Here is a 19,429-nt window from a genome sequence, read left to right as displayed (position 1 = left end):
TGTAGTTTTTTATTGGTACCTAGATTTTTTGGTACATATGATGTTTTTATATGATGTTTTGATAATTTTTTATGACATTTCTTTTTAGAAAAGACAACGATTCTGGTGTTTACATTTTTTTTTTGCACCGTGTGAGTTAAATAATGGTATATTGCAATAGTTAGGAATTTTACGGACGTGGCGATACCAATTTTCTTTATTTTTGTTTTTTACATTGTGCTTGGGGAAAAATGGGAAAAGTTATTTTTTTTAACTTTTAATATTTTTTTATTTTGTTTTTACACTCCTGAAATATGTATTTAACTTTTTTTTAAAATTAATTTTGTTAGTCCCCCTATCAACTTGAACAAGCGATCGTTAGATTTCTGCTACAACGCACTGCAATTCCAATGTGTTGCAGTATATTGTAATTTTTACAAGTTAAATGGCCAGGAACAGAGCGATCTCTGTTCCTGGCTGTTAGAGCAGCATGTCAGCTGTGAGACATGAGCCCGCACCAAACATCAGCCCCCGCTCCATGACGTACAGTTTCATCATGGGTGAGGAAAGGTTTAACGCAACAGACTATGTTCCTCTTTTGTATCTAAATTGGCCAAAGGTTCACTTGTGGGCTTTTCTTTGCCTTTCTCTGAATCAATATAATCCAATTGAGCTGTGCTTATGATCTGGGTTCATATAAAAGTGTTCAACACTTGTAACACTTTCTTGCAATTGGTAGTACCATAAAGTTTTTTTATTTTGACTGGTACAGTATCAAATGCTTTTGCAAAATCCGGGTAAATCACATCAACCACATTACCAACATCCATATTTGCACTTATCTCCTCATAGAAACTGATCATGTTGGTTAGGCTCAACCTGTTTTTAATGAATCCACGCTGGGTGCTGGAATTTCACAATACATCCCTTAAATATTCTTTCAAATATTTTACATATCACAGTTGTTAGCTGGCCATACACATCAGATGTATGCTCGCTTAACCGCCGTTTTTGGTGGGAGCGGCAGAACTATCTATTGTGTATGGCGGCGTGCCAACTTTCCAGTCCTGACTCTTCTATCAGGCATTTCAACATGCCTGACCCTTTTGTTGGTTAGTGGATAAGCCGCTGCTAGGAGTTTGGCAGCGGCTATCTCTCTTCTCCCTATTGAAAATACATGCACACTCGGCCAAACAGAGTGTGCATGTGTGTAAGAGGGAGGTGGGAAGAATACCTGGCAGGTGAACGATCGATCAGCCAACAGCTATCTAAAGTGCATGGCCAGCTTTACCGGACGATAGTTATCCAGTTCCACCTTCTTAACCTTCTTAAATGCGGCACTGACCCTGTTACAAGAGAGTCTAAGAAGATGAGATATAACGGTTTATCATTTGCCGAGCTCAATTCCCTATATATATGTGGATGAATGCCGTCTGGGATCGGGGTTTTGTCAATTGGCAATTTAAATTGGTTAGAGGCAGCTGTCCCTCTGGATCAATAAATTCTTGTATTTACACCCCTCCCCATTCTTTTCATGCATGTCCCCCTTCCTTTCCTGGCTGACTTTTTTGGACATACTGTATATCTTTATTCAACCATACTAACTGTGTAACTATATAAGTTACAACTGCTGTTATTAAACTATTAGAAGGCAGATCCTGGATTTTGCAGAGTGGACAGACATGGGCTACTATCATGGATATGATCAACAGATGGGAAAAATTCCTCAAGCCTCATGATGAATACCTTTCTCTAATGTGCAGTCATGGAAGACATGAACTGCTCTTTTGATGTATTTGAGATAACACATCAATGTCATTGTTGCATTCAGGAAAGAAAAAGGTTTTGAATGCAAATGCAAAGCAACACTACTTAACTTGATATAGCCTTGAACTCACTATATTACATTACTAAAGTTATACAAAGGATAAAAATCAAACACTCAAAACAAACAATTTAAATTTCCCAGAGGGTGGCTTTGATATATATATATACTGTATATACATAATCACTACTATAAATAATGTAAATAGGAAGAGAGATCTAAGGCCCTATTATACTGGCTGATTTTGGCCGGTGCAACGAGATAGCTTGTTGATCGGCGCTCGTTTGCTACTGTCACACGGAGCTATGTATGGGGATGAGCGGTCGTTACTTCGATCGCTCGTCCCCATACATTATTATCATGTCGGCAGCGCGTCTCTTTGTTTACACAGGGAAATGTGCTGCCCACAACGATAATATTTCAGTTATTTAAAACGATACGATCAGCAGATGAACGAGCGTTTACTCATTCATCTGTTTACAGGGCAATGATTGGGAACGAGCAGTCTATTGTCAGTCCGATCATTGCCCAGTGTAAAAGGACCTCTAGAAGTAAAAGTCTTTCATACATCCATGTCAAGCGCATGCTTGGTGTTTGTGTAATTATTGAGTGATAAGGACAGCAGTTCGCTACAGAATGCTTAGGTGGTAAAGGATAGAGTAAAATCAATAGTAGAACACAGACTTTACACTATGTATAAACGAGAATCCCAATTTAATCTAAAACATGCAGTGATATAAAAGCAATAAAAGATGAATGGCAAGCTCTAGAGGGTGCTTTCCCAAAAAACAGATATAAATATTAAAGAGATAAATAGAATTTTAACCCTTTCACGACCAAGGACGAAAATGAACGTCCTGGTCGGCTGCTAGTTCCCGCACCAGGACGTTCATTTTCGTCGGCATTTCAAACTGTCACTCTGTGTAAACATAGAGTGACAGGCGTGCGCTGACAGCTGTCCTAGACAGCTGAGACATCAGTCTCGCCGGACAGCGGACCATCGCCGCTGCTTTCGGCAGTCCACCCCTTAAGTGCGGCGACGGATTGCCGTCGCCGCATTTAAGTGGTTTGAAGCACATCGGCAGCCCCCACGAAGTGATCGTGGGGGCTACCGATGCTTGTCACGGCAATCGGAGGTCAGATAATGACTTCCGGGTTGCCATGTACGGATGCCTCGGAGGAGCAGCCTCCGGCCGGTCCTCCGAGGCTTCCTGTCAGAGTGACAGTTACGTCACAATGACAGTTGGAGTACATTACACTACGTGTGTAGTGTAATGTACTCTAGCAGCGATCAAAGCTGCAAGTCTAAGTGTAAAAATAAAAGTTATAAGTTCTATAAACACTAAATGCTTTTTTTCCCTATAATAAGACTTTTATTATAGAAAAAAAATGAATACGTAAAAAAAAGTACACATATTTTGTATCACCGCGTTCGTAACGACCCCAACTATAAAACTGTAATGTTATTTTTCCCGCACAATGAACACCCCAAAAAAAATCAATAAAAAACTACGACAGAATCACAATTTTTTTGGTCACCACCGTTCCCTAAATAAAGGATAAAAAGTGATCAAAAAGTCGCATGTACCCGAAAATAGTACCAATAAAAACTTCTATCCGTCCCGCAAAAAACAAGCCCTTACACAGCTTTTTTGACTAAAAAATAAAAAAATTATGGCTCTCAGAATATGGTGACACAGAATTTTTTTTTTTATAAATAAGTCATTTTATTGTGCAAACGCTAAAAAAAAGGACCAAACCTACATACATATGGTATCGCCGTAATCGTACCAACCCGCAGAATAAAGTAAAAATGTCATTTATAGCGTATGATAAGCGCCGCAAAATGAAAACCTAAAAAACGGTGTCAGAATTCCTGTTTTTTTGCTCAGGATTGCAAAAAAATTTAATAAAAAGTGATAAAAAAAATTGCATGTACCCCAAAATGGTACCAATGAAAAGTACAGATTGACCCGCAACAAATAAGCCCTCACACGGCTCCGGTGGTGAAAAAATAAAAAAGTTCTGGCTCTCAGAATATGGCGATGCAAAATGTGCAGAGTGTTCCAAAAGTGGATAAGATCGGGCGCCAATTATCAGTGCGACACCGGCCATATATCTGCGAATTATTATTTATTTACCCCATTATTATACCCTCTTATTATGCCCTGATGTACTCCGCACAGATTACATATGCCCCCACATTATAAACTGAAATACCAGCAAAACCCCAAATAGAAAAACTAACAAGCAAAATCTGCGCTCCAAAAGCAAAATGGCGTTCCCTCCCTTCTGAGCGTGCCCAAGCAGCAGTTTGCGCCCACACATATGGCGTCGCCATACCCGAGAGAACCCGCTTAACGTTTTATGAGGTATTTGTCTTCTGTGGCACAAACTGGGCACAACATATTATGCACTAAAATGGCGTATCAGTGGAAAATTGCAATTTTCACTTTGAACCATCCGCTGTGCATTAACCCCTTTGCGCACTATGACTTAATTGCCCGTCATGGTGCGGCGGTTGATGTATGGAGCCGGCTCACGTGCTGAGCCCGCTCCATACGCTGCGGGTGTCGGCTGTGTATTACAGCAGGCCCCCTCGGTACTAACGGACAGGTACAGCGATCGCTCTGTTACAGAAGCCTGTAAGAATAACAATATATTGCAATACATTAGTATTGCATTGTATTGTACCAGTGATCCAATGATCGCTGGATCAAGTCCCCTAGGGGGATTGATTAATAAAATGTGTAGAAGAATTATAGTTATTAGTAGTGAGAATTTTTTTTTTTTAAGTTAAAAAAACAAAACACCTTTTCGCATTTTTCTTCTAAAGTAATGTAAAAAAATGAAAAAAATTGGTATCGCTACGTCCGTAAAAGTCCGAACTATTACAATATACCATTATTTCATTTGCACAGTGCACACCTTAAAAAAAATTTAAGAATTGAAACCGCCAAAATCGCTGTTTTTTTTTTTTTGTCACCTTCGCTCTAAAAAAAAAATGTAATACAACTTTTGAATCACTTTTTATGTACCAAAAAATGGTACCAATAAAAACTGCAGCTCCTCCCGCAAGAAATAAGCCCTCACACCACTCTATTGATGGAAAAATAACAACGTTATGGCTCTTGGAACGCGGGGAGTGAAAATCTAAAATATGAAAGCAAAAAATGGATCAGTCCTGAAAGGGTTAATGTATTTCTAATGAAAAAACGTATGATCACATGTGGGGTATTTCCGTACTCGGGAGAAATTGCTTTATAAAAAATGGTTGTTTTTTTCCTCCTTTATCCCTTGTGAAAATGAGAAAATGCAAAATTTTAGTGGAAAAAATTTTGATATTAATTTTCGCGCCCTAATTCTAATAAACTCTGCAAAAGACCCGTGGGGTGTAAATGCTCACTATACCCCTAGAAAAATTCCTTGAAGGTTTTTCAAAAATGGGGTCACTTTTGGTGGGTTTCCACTGTTTTGGTCCCTCCAGTGCATTGCAAATGCGACATGGCACCGAAAACCATTCCAGCAAAATCATAAATCCAAATGGCGCTCCTTCCCTTCTGAGCCCTGCTGTGGGTCCAAACAGCAGTTTATTACCACATATGGGGTATTGTCGTAATCGGGAGACATTGCTTTACAAATGTTGGGGTGCATTTTCTTCGTTATTCCTCGTAAATAATAAAAATTTCTATGTTGTTTCAGAAAAAAAGTAAATTTTAATTTTTACAGACTAATTCCAATATATTTAGCGAAAAACCTGTGTGGTCAAAATGCTAACTATACCCCTAGATAAGTACCTTAAGGGGTCTAGTTTTCGAAATGGGGTCGTTTATGGGGAGTTTCTATCGTTCTGGCAGCTCAAAGCCTCTCCAAATGTACAGTGGGGCCTAAAACATTTTCAAGCAAAATATGAGTCCTGAAAGCCTCCGGGTGCTCCCTTCCTTTGGGGCCCTGCCGTGTGTCCAAACAACGCATTAGGGCCACAATGTGGGTATTTTTGAAAACAGGAGAAAGAGGGTGATATATTTTGGGGTGTGTTTCTTCATTTTCATGTTCGCTTTACAAAGAAATCGGTCTTCAAACTGATACTTTTATGAAAAAAGTGAAATATTTTTTTTTTCACCTGTTATGCATTAAATTTAGCAAAGAACTGTGGGGTCAAAATACTTACTATACACCTAAATAATTACGTTATGGGGTCTAGTTTTCGAAATGGGGTCGTTTATGGGGAGTTTCTATCGTTCTGGCAGCTCAAAGCCTCTCCAAATGTACAGTGGGGCCTAAAACATTTTCAAGCAAAATATGAGTCCTGAAAGCCTCCGGGTGCTCCCTTCCTTTTGGGCCCTGCCGTGTATCCAGGCAGCGCATTAGGGCCACAATATGGGTATTTTTGAAAACAGGAGAGACAGGGTGATAGATTTTGTGGTGTGTTTCTTCATTCTTACGTTCGCTTTACAAAGAAATCGGTCTTCAAACTGATACTTTTATGAAAACAGTGAAATATTTTTTTTTTCACCTGTTATGCATTAAATTTAGCAAAAAACTGTGGTGTCAAAATACTTACTATACCCCTAAATAAATACCTTATGGGGTCTAGTTTTCTAAATGGGGTCGTTTATGGGGAGTTTCTATCGTTCTGGCAGCTCAAAGCCTCTCCAAATGTACAGTGGGGCCTAAAACATTTTCAAGCAAAATATGAGTCCTGAAAGCCTCCGGGTGCTCCTTCATTTTGGGCCCTGCCGTGTGTCCAGGCAGCGCATTAGGGCCACAATGTGGGTATTTTTGAAAACAGGAGAAACAGGGTGATAGATTTTGTGGTGTGTTTCTTCATTCTTATGTTCGCTTTACAAAGAAATCGGTCTTCAATCTGATACTTTTATGAAAACAGTGAAATAATTTTTTTTTTCACCTGTTATGCATTAAATTTAGCAAAAAACTGTGGGGTCAAAATACTTACTATACCCCTAAATAAATACCTTATGGGGTCTAGTTTTCTAAATGGGGTCGTTTATGGGGAGTTTCTATCGTTCTGGCAGCTCAAAGCCTCTCCAAATGTACAGTGGGGCCTAAAACATTTTCAAGCAAAATATGAGTCCTGAAAGCCTCCGGGTGCTCCTTCCTTTTGGGTCCTGCCGTGTGTCCAGGCAGCGCATTAGGGCCACAATGTGGGTATTTTTGAAAACAGGAGAAAGAGGGTGATAGATTTTGGGGTGTGTTTCTTCATTTTCATGTTCGCTTTACAAAGAAATCGGTCTTCAAACTGATACTTTTATGAAAAAAGTGAAATTATTTTTTTTCACCTGCTATGTATTAAATTTAGCAAAAAACTGTGGGGTCAAAATATATTTACTATACCCCTAGGTAAATACCTTAAGGGGTCTAGTTTTCTCAATGGGGTCATTTGTGGGGGTTTCCATCACTCTGAGACCTATGAGCCTCTGAAAACCTGGCTTGGTGCAGGAAAACAAAATGTACTTCAAAATTTATAAAATTATTATTCAATTTGTAAGTCCTCTAAATTGCTGAAAATTGATTTTTTTTTTTCAAAAGTGCTACCAAAATAGAGTAAAGAGATAGAAATATATATTTAATAAAAAAAATTGTACAGTATGTGTGTACATATGTGACATATTGCAGTTAAAAATAGGGGAAAATTGTAATTTTTACAAAATTTCTTCCATTTTTCTATTTTTTAATTAATTTCCGCAAATCTTATCAGTCTACTTTTACCACTAAAATAAAGGACAACATGTGACGAAAAAACAATGTCAGAATTACTTGGATATTCAAAACTTTCACAGAGTTATTCTCTGATAAAGTCAGACATACCAGATTTGACAAATCTGTCTTGGTCATTAAGGTACAAACTCGATGACAACTGGTGATTTATTTATTTTTTTGTATATTGGGTAGTGTATGTCCACCTTTAAGAACCATTTTACAGTTTCCATATAGATGTAATGGATTTGCCTGACACAGCTTCTTTGTCGACGCCCGTGGTTAATCAGCCTACATCTTTTGCCTAGGTCTTTTAGAGTGACTCGATCTGCTACCACTCAGGCTGGGAGGAGTGGGAGAACCTATCACAGCCTGGCCAGACGGAGCTAGCTCCCGCCCTTTGTCTATTTATACCTTCATTTCCTGCTCCTCCTTTGCCTGTGATTCTGTCCTGTTTCCTGGCTCTGCTGCTCCTGCTTGTTCTATTGTCCTCTGCTTTAAATTGACCCTGGCTTTACTGACTACTCTCCTGCTCTGCGTTTGGTACCTCGTACACTCCTGGTTTGACTCGGCTCGTTCACTACTCTTGTTGCTCACTGTGTTGCCGTGGGCAACTGCCCCATTTCCCTTAGCTTCTGTATACCCTTGTCTGTTGGTCTGTCGTGCACTCATTGAGCGTAGGGACCATCGCCCAGTTGTACGCCGTCGCCTAAGATGGGCCGTGCAAGTAGGCAGGGACTGAGTGGCGGGTAGATTAGGGCTCACCTGTCTGTCTCCCTACCCCGTCATTACAATAGAACTGATATACATAATAAGTTAAAAGAGTATTCCCAACTCAGATATTTATGGCGTATCCACAGGATATGTCTTAAAGATAATGAATAATAATAACAATGATCTTTATTTCTATAGCACTAACGTATTCCGCAGGACTTTAGAATACAGAGGGAACATGTACTGTCAGACATTACATAGTGACAAAACTAATTAACAATTCAAACAAGCGGAGTGAGGACCCTGCTCGCAAGAGCTTACAATATATGGAAATAAGGGAGACACAAAATGTAAATGTCACGTTGGGTTCATGGACCCACTGGGCCGTAACGCCTTGACGGTATGGCAGCTGGCCAACAGGGCGCAGGTCACAGTCTATAGTTCGTATAGGGTACCTGTGGCAACTCGGACAGTAGCAAGGCAGGCTCGGCTGGGACTAGGCAGCAGGTAGACATCAGGCGTGGAGTAGCAGGACAGGCATGGAATACAGCACAGCACGACTACAGCTCAGCACGGCACTTGACCAGGATAGCACGGGATACAGGATACAGGTACGGGGAACACTGGGAACTGTAAAACACTAGGAGACCATTTGCATAGACAAACTTTGGATGCGACAAACAATGCTCAGGCATTGCAGGGAGGAGCACAGCCCTTCTTAGAGCAATCAGCTCAATCTTCCACCTGCGTGCGCTTTGGCTTCTTAAGTCTGGACTGAGCTTGCGAGCGCACCCTGGTGGTCACTGTGGAACAGGACGGCCGTATGTGCAGACATCTCTGGAGAGAAGGGCGTCGACTGGATGGAAGGAGTTCGTGGTCAGCGACCACGGATGTTACAGTAAAAAGTGCTTGTTCAGTACAATGGTCCAGATCTTTCTATAAACATAGGGTAGTACACATAAAGCTGAATGAGCCGTCACCAGCCAGTATCTGTGTATGACAGACATGAAGTGCATTAGGGTGCAAGAAGTGTGGGGGATACGGCTAAATTTAATAGTGGGGCAAATGAAAGGAGTCAGATTAGAGAATGTGATAGGCCTGTCTAAAAAATATGTGTTTTCAGGGCGCACTTAAAACTGTGAATTCCAGAGGACTGGTGCAGCACGGGAAAGATCTTGGAGATGGTAGTGGGAGGTTCGGATTATGGTAGATGTTAATCTAAGGTCGTTGGCAGAATGTAAAGCATGGGTAGGGTGGCAGACAGAGATGAGGGAGGAGATGTAAGAAGGTCCAGTACTGTGGAGAGCTTTGTTGGTGAGAGTAAGGGTATGTTCACACACCCTATTTACGGACGTAATTCGGGTGATTATGCCTCGAATTACGCCCGAAAATATGGCTCCAAACCGGCTGCAAACATCTGCCCATTGAATTCAATGGGTCTTACGATGTTCTGTGCAGACGGGCTTTTTTTTTACGTGCCGCTGTGAAAAGACGGCGCGTAAAAAGACGCCCGCCTCAAAGAAGTGCATGTCACTCGTTGAGACGTAATTGGAGCCGTTTTTCATTGACTCCATTGAAAAACAGCTCCAATTACGTCCGGAATGGACGCCGCGAAAATCGCAAGTAAGAGCAATTCGCCTGAAATCAGCTCCGTAATTTCAGACGTAAATGGCGTTGCCGTGTGAACATACCCTAAGTTAAAATTTTATTCTAAAGGGAATGGGCAACCAGTGCAGTGACTAGCACAGGGTAGAGACATTAGCAGTTGGTCAGAAGGATGAGCTTGGCTGCTGCAATAAGGATAAATTGGAGGGTTTAGTGTGGGAAAGACCGATTAGTAATGAGTTACAGTAGTCCAGACGAGAGTGAATAAGAGTTTTGGATGTTTTCACAGTAAGAAAAGGGTGGATTCTGGAGATCTTTTTCAGGGGTAGGTGATAGAAGCGTGGCAAGTGATTCAATATGAGGAGTAAAGGAAAGATCTTAGTCAAAAATAACTCCAACACAGCGGGTGTGCTGCCTAGGAGTTAGGGCAGTACCACTGTCACGGCGTAGCGGATAGGCAGCTGGCCAACCAGGTATAATACAATGTCTATAGTCCAGAAAGGGTACTTATGGCAATGTAGACAGTAGCGGTGATTCAGGCTTAAGATAAGGCTCCGACAGCAAGCAGACACCCGGTGGGTGTAACACAGTAGATGCAGCGGAAGTCACAGCTCGACTTCAACTCTAGATGGCACAGAGGCACGGTAGCACAGGATACAGGGTACAGGCAGCAGGAACGGGTAACACTGGGAACTGGGAAACACTAGGAGACCATTTGCAAGACAAACTTTAGGTGTACCACAATGCTCAAGCAATGATCAAGAGGGCAGAGCCCTTTTTATAGTCCAGCAGCATTCTGGACTTATTGCAGATCTCCTGCAATTGTGTGCGCACTGGCGATTTAAGGCCATGCACGCGCGGGCGCTCGCCCTGCGGGAGACAGTCTCTGAAGCAGGAAGTGAGTGCCGGCATCTTCCAGGAGGGAGATGAGGCCGAAAACTCACATGTCCATGGCCGCGGCCGTCAGAGGGTAAGTCAGAACGATGGGCCACAGCCATAGACGTTACAACCACACACTGAGATGGAGACGTCAGGTTAGTAAATGGTGAATGCATAAGTAGCTCAGTTTTAGAAAGTTTCAGTTTCAGATAGGGAGGACATGATGTTAGAGATAGCGGACAGACAATCACTGTTTTTTTGTATTAGAGCAAGGGTGATGTAATGGGAAGAGGTATATAATTGGGTGTCATCAGCATAGAGATAGTACCAGAAGCCAAATCTGCTGATGGTTTGTCCAATAGGGGCTGTGTAGAGAGAAAAACTCTGAGGGCCCACAACAGGAAGGGGAAGAGGAGAAGAAGTAGCAGAACTAGCAAATGATACACTAAATGTGCGGTCAGAGAAATAGGAAGATAGGAAGAAAACCAAGAGAGAAAGTTGCCCTGAATGCCAATAGAGTTGAGGATATTGAATAGGAGTTGGTTGATGTGGGTCCCATATCGAGAGCAAGGCTCCACCGACCACTGTCCCGCCTTGTGAGACGGCCGCTGTTGCATCCAGGCGAAGAATGAATCAAGAGGTGGCCGTGCATGCGTGCATCTCTCTCCATTTACTTCTATGGGAATTACGGAAACAGGCAAGCAAGTGGGATCGGCTGTTTCCAAAATTCCCATAGAAATTAAAGGGGAGAGCCGTGGTGTTAGGGAACCCCCGTTCTTGAGGTAAAAGTGGGCCCTAGAGGTGAAACCAGCATCTATGAGACGTTTATATCTTATCTTGTGGATATGCCATAAATGTCTGAGTTGGGAATAACTCTCTAAGTAACTTTGTAAATATATTGCAATTCTTATCTCTCACTGATTCTGATTTACAGTCTATATTATAGCCCAGAGCGGAAATGAAAAATCTGCTCTTTGCTGTTGGAAAATGTCAACAATCTTATTGTCAGACACATTACTACCAGCTTTGCTGAACTCCTATAAGGCAGTAGAAGAGTTCGTTTTTCTCGACTGATGTGAGAGGTGAAAATATCTGTACAGCTTTGCTAAATATGTTAGTGCTGTATAAGCAATAGGAACATGTTAGAGCTTGGTTGAATAGCAATTCCCTAATAAAGTGTTATTATTGGAAGAGCTCGATTAAGCTGCCTTTTTGTCCCACTAAGGAATGTAATGCTGTGATCGTTAGGCCATGCTCACACAGCATATTTTCAGGCGTATATTTGGGTACATAAAACGCTTGTATTACATGCCAAAGTACAGGGTGGGCCATTTATATGGATACTGTAATGACCGGGGGGTAGGGAAACGGACAAGTGAGCCCTAATCTACCCGCCACTCTGTCCCTGCCTACTTGCAACGACCCGCCCTAGGCGACGGGGTACAACTGGGCGGCGGTCCCTGCACTCAGTAAGTGCACGACAAACATACAAGGGAATACAAGCAAGGGAAAGGGGCAGTTGCCCACGGCAACACCGTGAGCAACCAGAGTGGTGAACGAGCCGAGTCAAGCCAGGAGTGTGCGAGGTACCAAACGAAGAGCAGAAGAGTAGTCAGTAAGCCAGGGTCTGTATGGAGCAGGAACAAAGTAGAAGGAGCTGTAGCTGGGTCAGGAAACCACACGAAAAAGAATAACAAGCAAGGAGGAACAGGAAATGCAGGTATAAATAGACAGAGGGCGGGAGCTAGCTGAGTCTGGCCAGGCTGCGATAGGCTCTCCCACTCCTAAGCCTGCCAGCCTGAGTGGTGGAAGCTGGAGTCAGTCTCAGGGATGAAGATTCAGGTGCTGACTGATTAATTAAGGGAGTTAACCCCGAAGCTGTGCCTGGCAGATCCTTTACAGTACCCCCCCTTTTATGAGGGGCCACCGGACCCTTTCTCAGTGGACCTGGCTTACTGGGGAAACGCAGGTGGAACCTCCTGACCAATACCCCAGCGTGAACATCCCGGGCGGGTACCCAAGTCCTCTCCTCGGGCCCGTAACCTCTCCAATGGACCAGGTACTGGAGGGAGCCTTGGACCATCTTGCTGTCCACAATCCTGGCCACCTCGAATTCCACCCCCTCAGGGGTGAGGATGGGAACAGGAGGTCTCCTCGAGGGAGCCAAGGACGGGGAGCAGCGTTTAAGGAGGGAGGCATGAAACACGTCGTGTATACGAAAAGATGGGGGTAACTCCAGCCGGAAGGAGACAGGATTGAGGACCTCAATGACCTTATACGGCCCAATAAACCGGGGAGCAAACTTCTTGGACGGAACCTTGAGACGCAAGTTCCTAGACGACAACCACACCAGATCCCCGACCATAAACAGGGGGTTAGCAGAACGTTTTTTTATCAGCCTGAGTTTTTTGTACGCTCTGGGATGCCTCTAGGTTCTTCTGAACCTGGGCCCAGACTGTGCACAGTTCCCGATGAACGACCTCTACCTCGGGATTGTTGGAACTACCAGGTGAAACGGAGGAGAACCGTGGATTAAACCCAAAATTACAGAAAAAGGGAGAGACCCCTGACGAGTTACTGACCCGGTTATTAAGGGAAAATTCGGCGAGGGGAATGAATGAGACCCAATCATATTGACAGTCAGAGACAAAACACCTTAAAGGAACAGTGTCATCGCAAATAATTTTTTTATATGTTAAAGATGTTAGTGCTGTAATAAAAACGTTTATATTCATTTGTGTGTTTGTGTTTTACTGTTTCTTATTTTTACACTTTTTCTTCCCTATGGGGGCTGCCATTTTTTGTTCCATTTCTGTGTGTGCCGATTAATGCCACACACAGACATGGAACACGGCAGCCACAGTCCCATAGGGACTGCGAACGGCTCCCGTCCCATTGACTGCCGTGTACGGCGTCTGTGTGGGAACTGCGCATGCGCCGCTCCCACACAGTCCTATTCGAAATTGGCGCCGTCCGGCGCCATTTTCCTGTGGACCGGAAGTCGCGGCCGGACAGTAATATTACTACTTCCGGTCGCGGCTTCCGGACTTGTGCACATGGAACAGCGGCAGCAAACGGAGCGGACGGGCCAGAGGGAGCCGCGGCGGCAGGAGCAGGTAAGAGATTTCAATGTATGTTAGTGTTTGTGTGTGTTTACTACTATATGTAAACCTACTACACTGTGGGTTACCTCAAAAAATGGCGACACGCAGTGTAGCAGGTTAAACCTTTCAAACCCCTCGTTTATCCCGGCACTAGCCAGGATAAAGGAGGGGGGGATGCTGAGAGCTCACTAGAGCGAGGGCTTTTAACCCAATGTTGCAATGCTGCAATTTTGGGAACAGCCCCATCTAGTGGCCAAAAATGGGTAGTATTATAAATTAGAAATAATTTATAATATTACATGGCTCGTGCCAAAAAAAAAAAAAAAAATTTGAACAATGTTTAATCACCCACACACTAAATGTTTAATTTTTAAAAAAAAAACATGTTTTTAGGGCAACACCATGCCTTTAAGTATTGTTCTAGAGATTGATTAGTCCTCTCCGTTTGACCATTGGTTTCAGGATGGAAGGCAGAGGAGAAGGACAGATCAATCCCCAACTTCATACAGAAGGCTCTCCAAAACAATGAAACAAATTGTACCCCTCTGTCCGAAACAATATTGACAGGGACCCCATGGAGACGCAGGATGTGTTTGACAAACAAGGTAGCCAACGTCTTGGCGTTGGGTAGTTTCTTGAGGGGCACAAAGTGGCACATCTTACTGAAGCGGTCTACCACCACCCACACCACCGACTTGCCTTGGGATGGAGGCAAATCGGTGATAAAATCCATGGAGATATGTGTCCAAGGTCTCTGGGGAATGGGCAACGAACGCAGTAAGCCCGCTTGTCGGGACCTGGGAGTCTTGGACCTAGCACAAACCTCACAAGCGGCGACGTAGGCCTTAACGTCTTTAGGCAACCCAGGCCACCAATAATTTCTGGTAATGAGGTGTTTGGTACCCAGGATGCCTGGATGACCAAATAGTGCGGAGTCATGATTTTCCCTAAGTACCCTTAGCCGGAATTGCAGGGGAACAAACAGCTTGTTCTCAGGAAGGTTCCCGGGAGCTGAACCTTGAGCAGCAGCAATTTCAGAGACTAAATCAGAATCGATCGAGGAAATGATTATACCTGGAGGCAAAATACAAGCAGGATCTTCCTCCGAAGGAGGGCTGGCCATGAAGCTACGCGACAGTGCATCAGCCTTAATATTTTTAGACCCAGCCCTATAGGTAACCAAAAAATTGAATCTGGTAAAGAATAACGCCCATCGAGCTTGTCTCGGGTTTAGCCTCCGGGCAGATTCTAGGAAAACCAGATTCTTGTGGTCGGTAAGGACCGTTACCTGGTGTCTAGCCCCCTCCAGGAAGTGGCGCCACTCTTCAAATGCCCATTTAATGGCTAAGAGTTCGCGGTTGCCAATATCATAGTTACTCTCAGTTGGCGAAAACTTCCTGGAGAAGTAGGCACAGGGGCGGAGATGGGTGAGGGACCTGGTACCCTGGGACAAGACAGCCCCCACTCCCACCTCAGATGCGTCAACTTCCACGATAAATGGCTCCATTTGGTTGGGCTGAACCAGCACCGGGGCCGAGATAAAGCACTTCTTAAGGACCTCAAAAGCCTGGACAGCCTCAGGAGGCCAGTGGAGGAGATCAGCACCTTTGCGAGTGAGGTCCGTAAGAGGCTTAGCGATGACCGAGAAGTTAGCAATAAATCTCCTGTAATAATTAGCGAACCCCAAAAAACACTGTAACGCCTTCAGGGAGGCAGGTTGGACCCATTCCGCCACAGCCTGAACCTTGGCGGGGTCCATGCGGAATTCATGAGGAGTGAGGATTTGACCCAAAAATGGTATCTCCTGTACCCCAAACACACATTTTTCGGTTTTGGCAAACAGTTTGTTTTCCCGAAGGACCTGGAGCACCTTCCTGACATGCTCAATGTGGGAGGACCAGTCCTTGGAAAACACCAGTATGTCATCAAGGTACACTACAAGAAATATCCCCAGGTAATTTCTCAAAATCTCATTTATGAAATTCTGGAAGACCGCAGGGGCATTACACAACCCAAAGGGCATGACGAGGTATTCGAAATGGCCTTCGGGCGTGTTAAACGCAGTCTTCCACTCATCCCCCTCTTTGATGTGAATAAGGTTATACGCCCCCCGTAGATCCAATTTAGAGAACCATTGGGCCCCCTGAACCTGATTAAAGAGATCAGGATTCAAAGGAAGGGGATACTGGTTCCTTACCGTGACCTTATTCAGGCTACGGTAGTCAATGCATGGCCTAAGACCACCATCCTTCTTCCCCACGAAGAAGAAGCCAGCACCTACCGGAGAAGAAGAGGGACGAATGTAACCCTTGGCCAGGGATTCCTGGATATACCCTCTCATGGCTTCACGTTCGGGACAAGAAAGATTAAATATCCTACCCTTAGGAAGCTTAGCTCCTGGTACCAATTCGATAGCGCAATCGTATTCTCTATGAGGAGGTAACACTTCGGAGGCCTCCCTAGAGAAAACATCAGCGAAGTCCTGAACAAACTCGGGTAGCGTATTCGCCTCCTCAGGGGGAGAAATAGAATTAACAGAAAAACATGACGTACAACATTCATTACCCCATTTGGTTAGCTCCCCAGTATTCCAGTCAAACGTGGGATTATGCAACTGCAACCAGGGAAGGCCTAGAACCAAATCGTACGATAATCCCTGCATCAACAGTACAGAGCATTGCTCCAAATGCATGGAGCCAACAAGGAGTTCAAAAACAGGGGTATGCTGTGTAAAATAACCTTTAGCAAGAGGAGTGGAGTCGATACCCACTACCGGGACAAGTTTAGGCAAATCAATCAGAGGCATAGCAAGAGACATAGCAAATTCCACAGACATAATATTAGTAGAGGACCCTGAATCCACGAAGGCACTGCCGGTAGCAGACCTACCACCAAAAGAGACCTGAAAGGGAAGCAAGATCTTAGTACGTTTCCTATTTACTGGAAATACCTGTGCGCCCAAGTGACCTCCCCGATGATCACTTAGGCGCGGAAGTTCTCTGGCTGCATTCTTACGCTTAGGACAGTTGTTCACTTGATGCTTGTCATCCCCACAGCAGAAGCAGAGACCATTCTTCCTGCGGAATTCTCTACGTTGTTGGGGGGGACACGGAGGCCCCGAGTTGCATAGGTATCTCTGAGTCTTTCCTGGAGGAACGAAGCAACGGAACTTCGGGAGGCATCATGGGGGAGTCGGAGGAGAAAACACATAAACGTTCATGTTGTCGTTCCCTGAGACGTCGGTCAAGTCGTACCGCTAAAGCCATAGCCTGGTCTAGGGAGTCAGAAGAGGGATAGCTAACTAGCAGGTCTTTCAGGGCATTCGACAGACCCAACCTAAACTGGCACCTTAAGGCAGGGTCATTCCACCGAGAAGCTACGCACCACTTCCTAAAGTCAGAGCAATACTCCTCAACAGGTCTCTTACCCTGACGTAAGGTCACCAGCTGACTCTCGGCAAAGACAGTCCTGTCAGTCTCGTCATAAATAAGTCCGAGAGCAGAAAAGAAACAATCAACGGAGGAAAGTTCAGGGGCGTCAGGAGCCAAGGAGAAGGCCCACTCTTGGGGCCCTTCCTGGAGCCGGGACATAATTATACCCACCCGCTGGCTCTCAGAACCTGAGGAATGAGGCTTTAAACGAAAGTAAAAGAAGTACAGGAAGAAAAAACGGGATACACGGCGCTGCTTAATAAGATAGGTTTAATGACGATAATTGCTACGCGTTTCGATACCGGACCGGCATCTTCATCAGGCATCATCATATGCCTGATGAAGATGCCGGTCCGGTATCGAAACGCGTAGCAATTATCGTCATTAAACCTATCTTATTAAGCAGCGCCGTGTATCCCGTTTTTTCTTCCTGTACTTCTACTACCTTGGCAACCCCTTGGGATTTTGCGTTGGGATTGGCAGCAGCTTCTCTACTACGAATTACATGCCGGTAAATCACAACCTTGGAGGTGAGCATATATTGTTTTTCTCCGGTCATTATATATTGATACCGCAAGTTTGGCGCCGGTTTCTTTTTTTGTTTCACTTCAGTTAAACGAAAGTAAAGCCTACAACTCTCCCGAAAGGAGAGAAAAGCCCTCCGGTCCCCTGAGAACCAGTCGGGCAACTTGAGGTGGGGTTCAAGAGGTGCGGTGAGGGGAACTACCAAGGTAGCATCAGGCTGGTTGACCCTCTGAGCCAGGGCCTGGGCCTGTAGGGAGAGACCCTGCATTTGCTGAGCCAGGGTCTCACGGGGGTCCATAGTGGTGTCAGGGACCAGGGTAGACTAGGTATGGGCTTGTTATTATGTAATGACCGGGGGGTAGGGAAACGGACAAGTGAGCCCTAATCTACCCGCCACTCTGTCCCTGCCTACTTGCAACGACCCGCCCTAGGCTACGGGGTACAACTGGGCGGCGGTCCCTGCACTCAGTAAGTGCACGACAAACACGACAAACATACAAGGGAATACAAGCAAGGGAAAGGGGCAGTTGCCCACGGCAACACCGTGAGCAACCAGAGTGGTGAACGAGCCGAGTCAAGCCAGGAGTGTGCGAGGTACCAAACGAAGAGCAGAAGAGTAGTCAGTAAGCCAGGGTCTGTATGGAGCAGGAACAAAGTAGAAGGAGCTGTAGCTGGGCCAGGAAACCACACGAAAAAGAATAACAAGCAAGGAGGAACAGGAAATGCAGGTATAAATAGACAGAGGGCGGGAGCTAGCTGAGTCTGGCCAGGCTGCGATAGGCTCTCCCACTCCTAAGCCTGCCAGCCTGAGTGGTGGAAGCTGGAGTCAGTCTCAGGGATGAAGATTCAGGTGCTGACTGATTAATTAAGGGAGTTAACCCCGAAGCTATGCCTGGCAGATCCTTTACAGATACACCTACATAAAATGGGAATGGTTGGTGATATTAACTTCCTGTTTGTGGCACATTAGTATATGGGAGGGGGGAAACTTTTCAAGCTGGGTGTTGACCAAGGCTCCATTTTGAAGTCGGCCATTTTGTATCCAACTTTAGTTTTTTCAATGGGAAGAGGGTCATGTGACACATCAAACTTATCGAGAATTTCACAAGAAAAACAATGGTGTGCTTGGTTTTAACGTTACTTTATTATTTCATGAGTTATTTACAAGTTTCTGATCACTTATTAAATGTGTTCAAAGTGCTGCCCATTGTGTAGGATTGTCAATGCAACCCTCTTCTCCCACTCTTCACACACTGATAGCAACACCACAGAAGAAATGCTAGCACAGGCTTCCAGTATCCGTAGTTTCAGTTGCTGCACATCTCGTATCTTCACAGCATAGACAATTGCCTTCAGATGACCCCAAAGATAAAAGTCTAAGGGGGTCAGATCGGGAGGCATTTCTTATTTAGGTGTATCCATATAAATGGCCCACCCTGTACACTTAAAAAATGCCTGCAAACAGCTTCCCATTGGAAGTATTTCAAATGGAAATACGTTGTGTAGTTCCTACTAGGCGTATTACACTGCTAAATGAAAAATGTCACATAAAAATAAACGTTGTAAAAAAGAAATGACAATTCTATCCCATTAACGCTTAAAAAAAAAGCTCCCGAAAATACTCCTCAAAATATGCTTTAAATACATAC

Source organism: Rhinoderma darwinii, chromosome 2, assembly GCF_050947455.1.
Source record: "Rhinoderma darwinii isolate aRhiDar2 chromosome 2, aRhiDar2.hap1, whole genome shotgun sequence".
Lineage (NCBI taxonomy): Eukaryota > Metazoa > Chordata > Amphibia > Anura > Rhinodermatidae > Rhinoderma > Rhinoderma darwinii.
Note: the sequence above shows the minus strand (reverse complement) of the source record.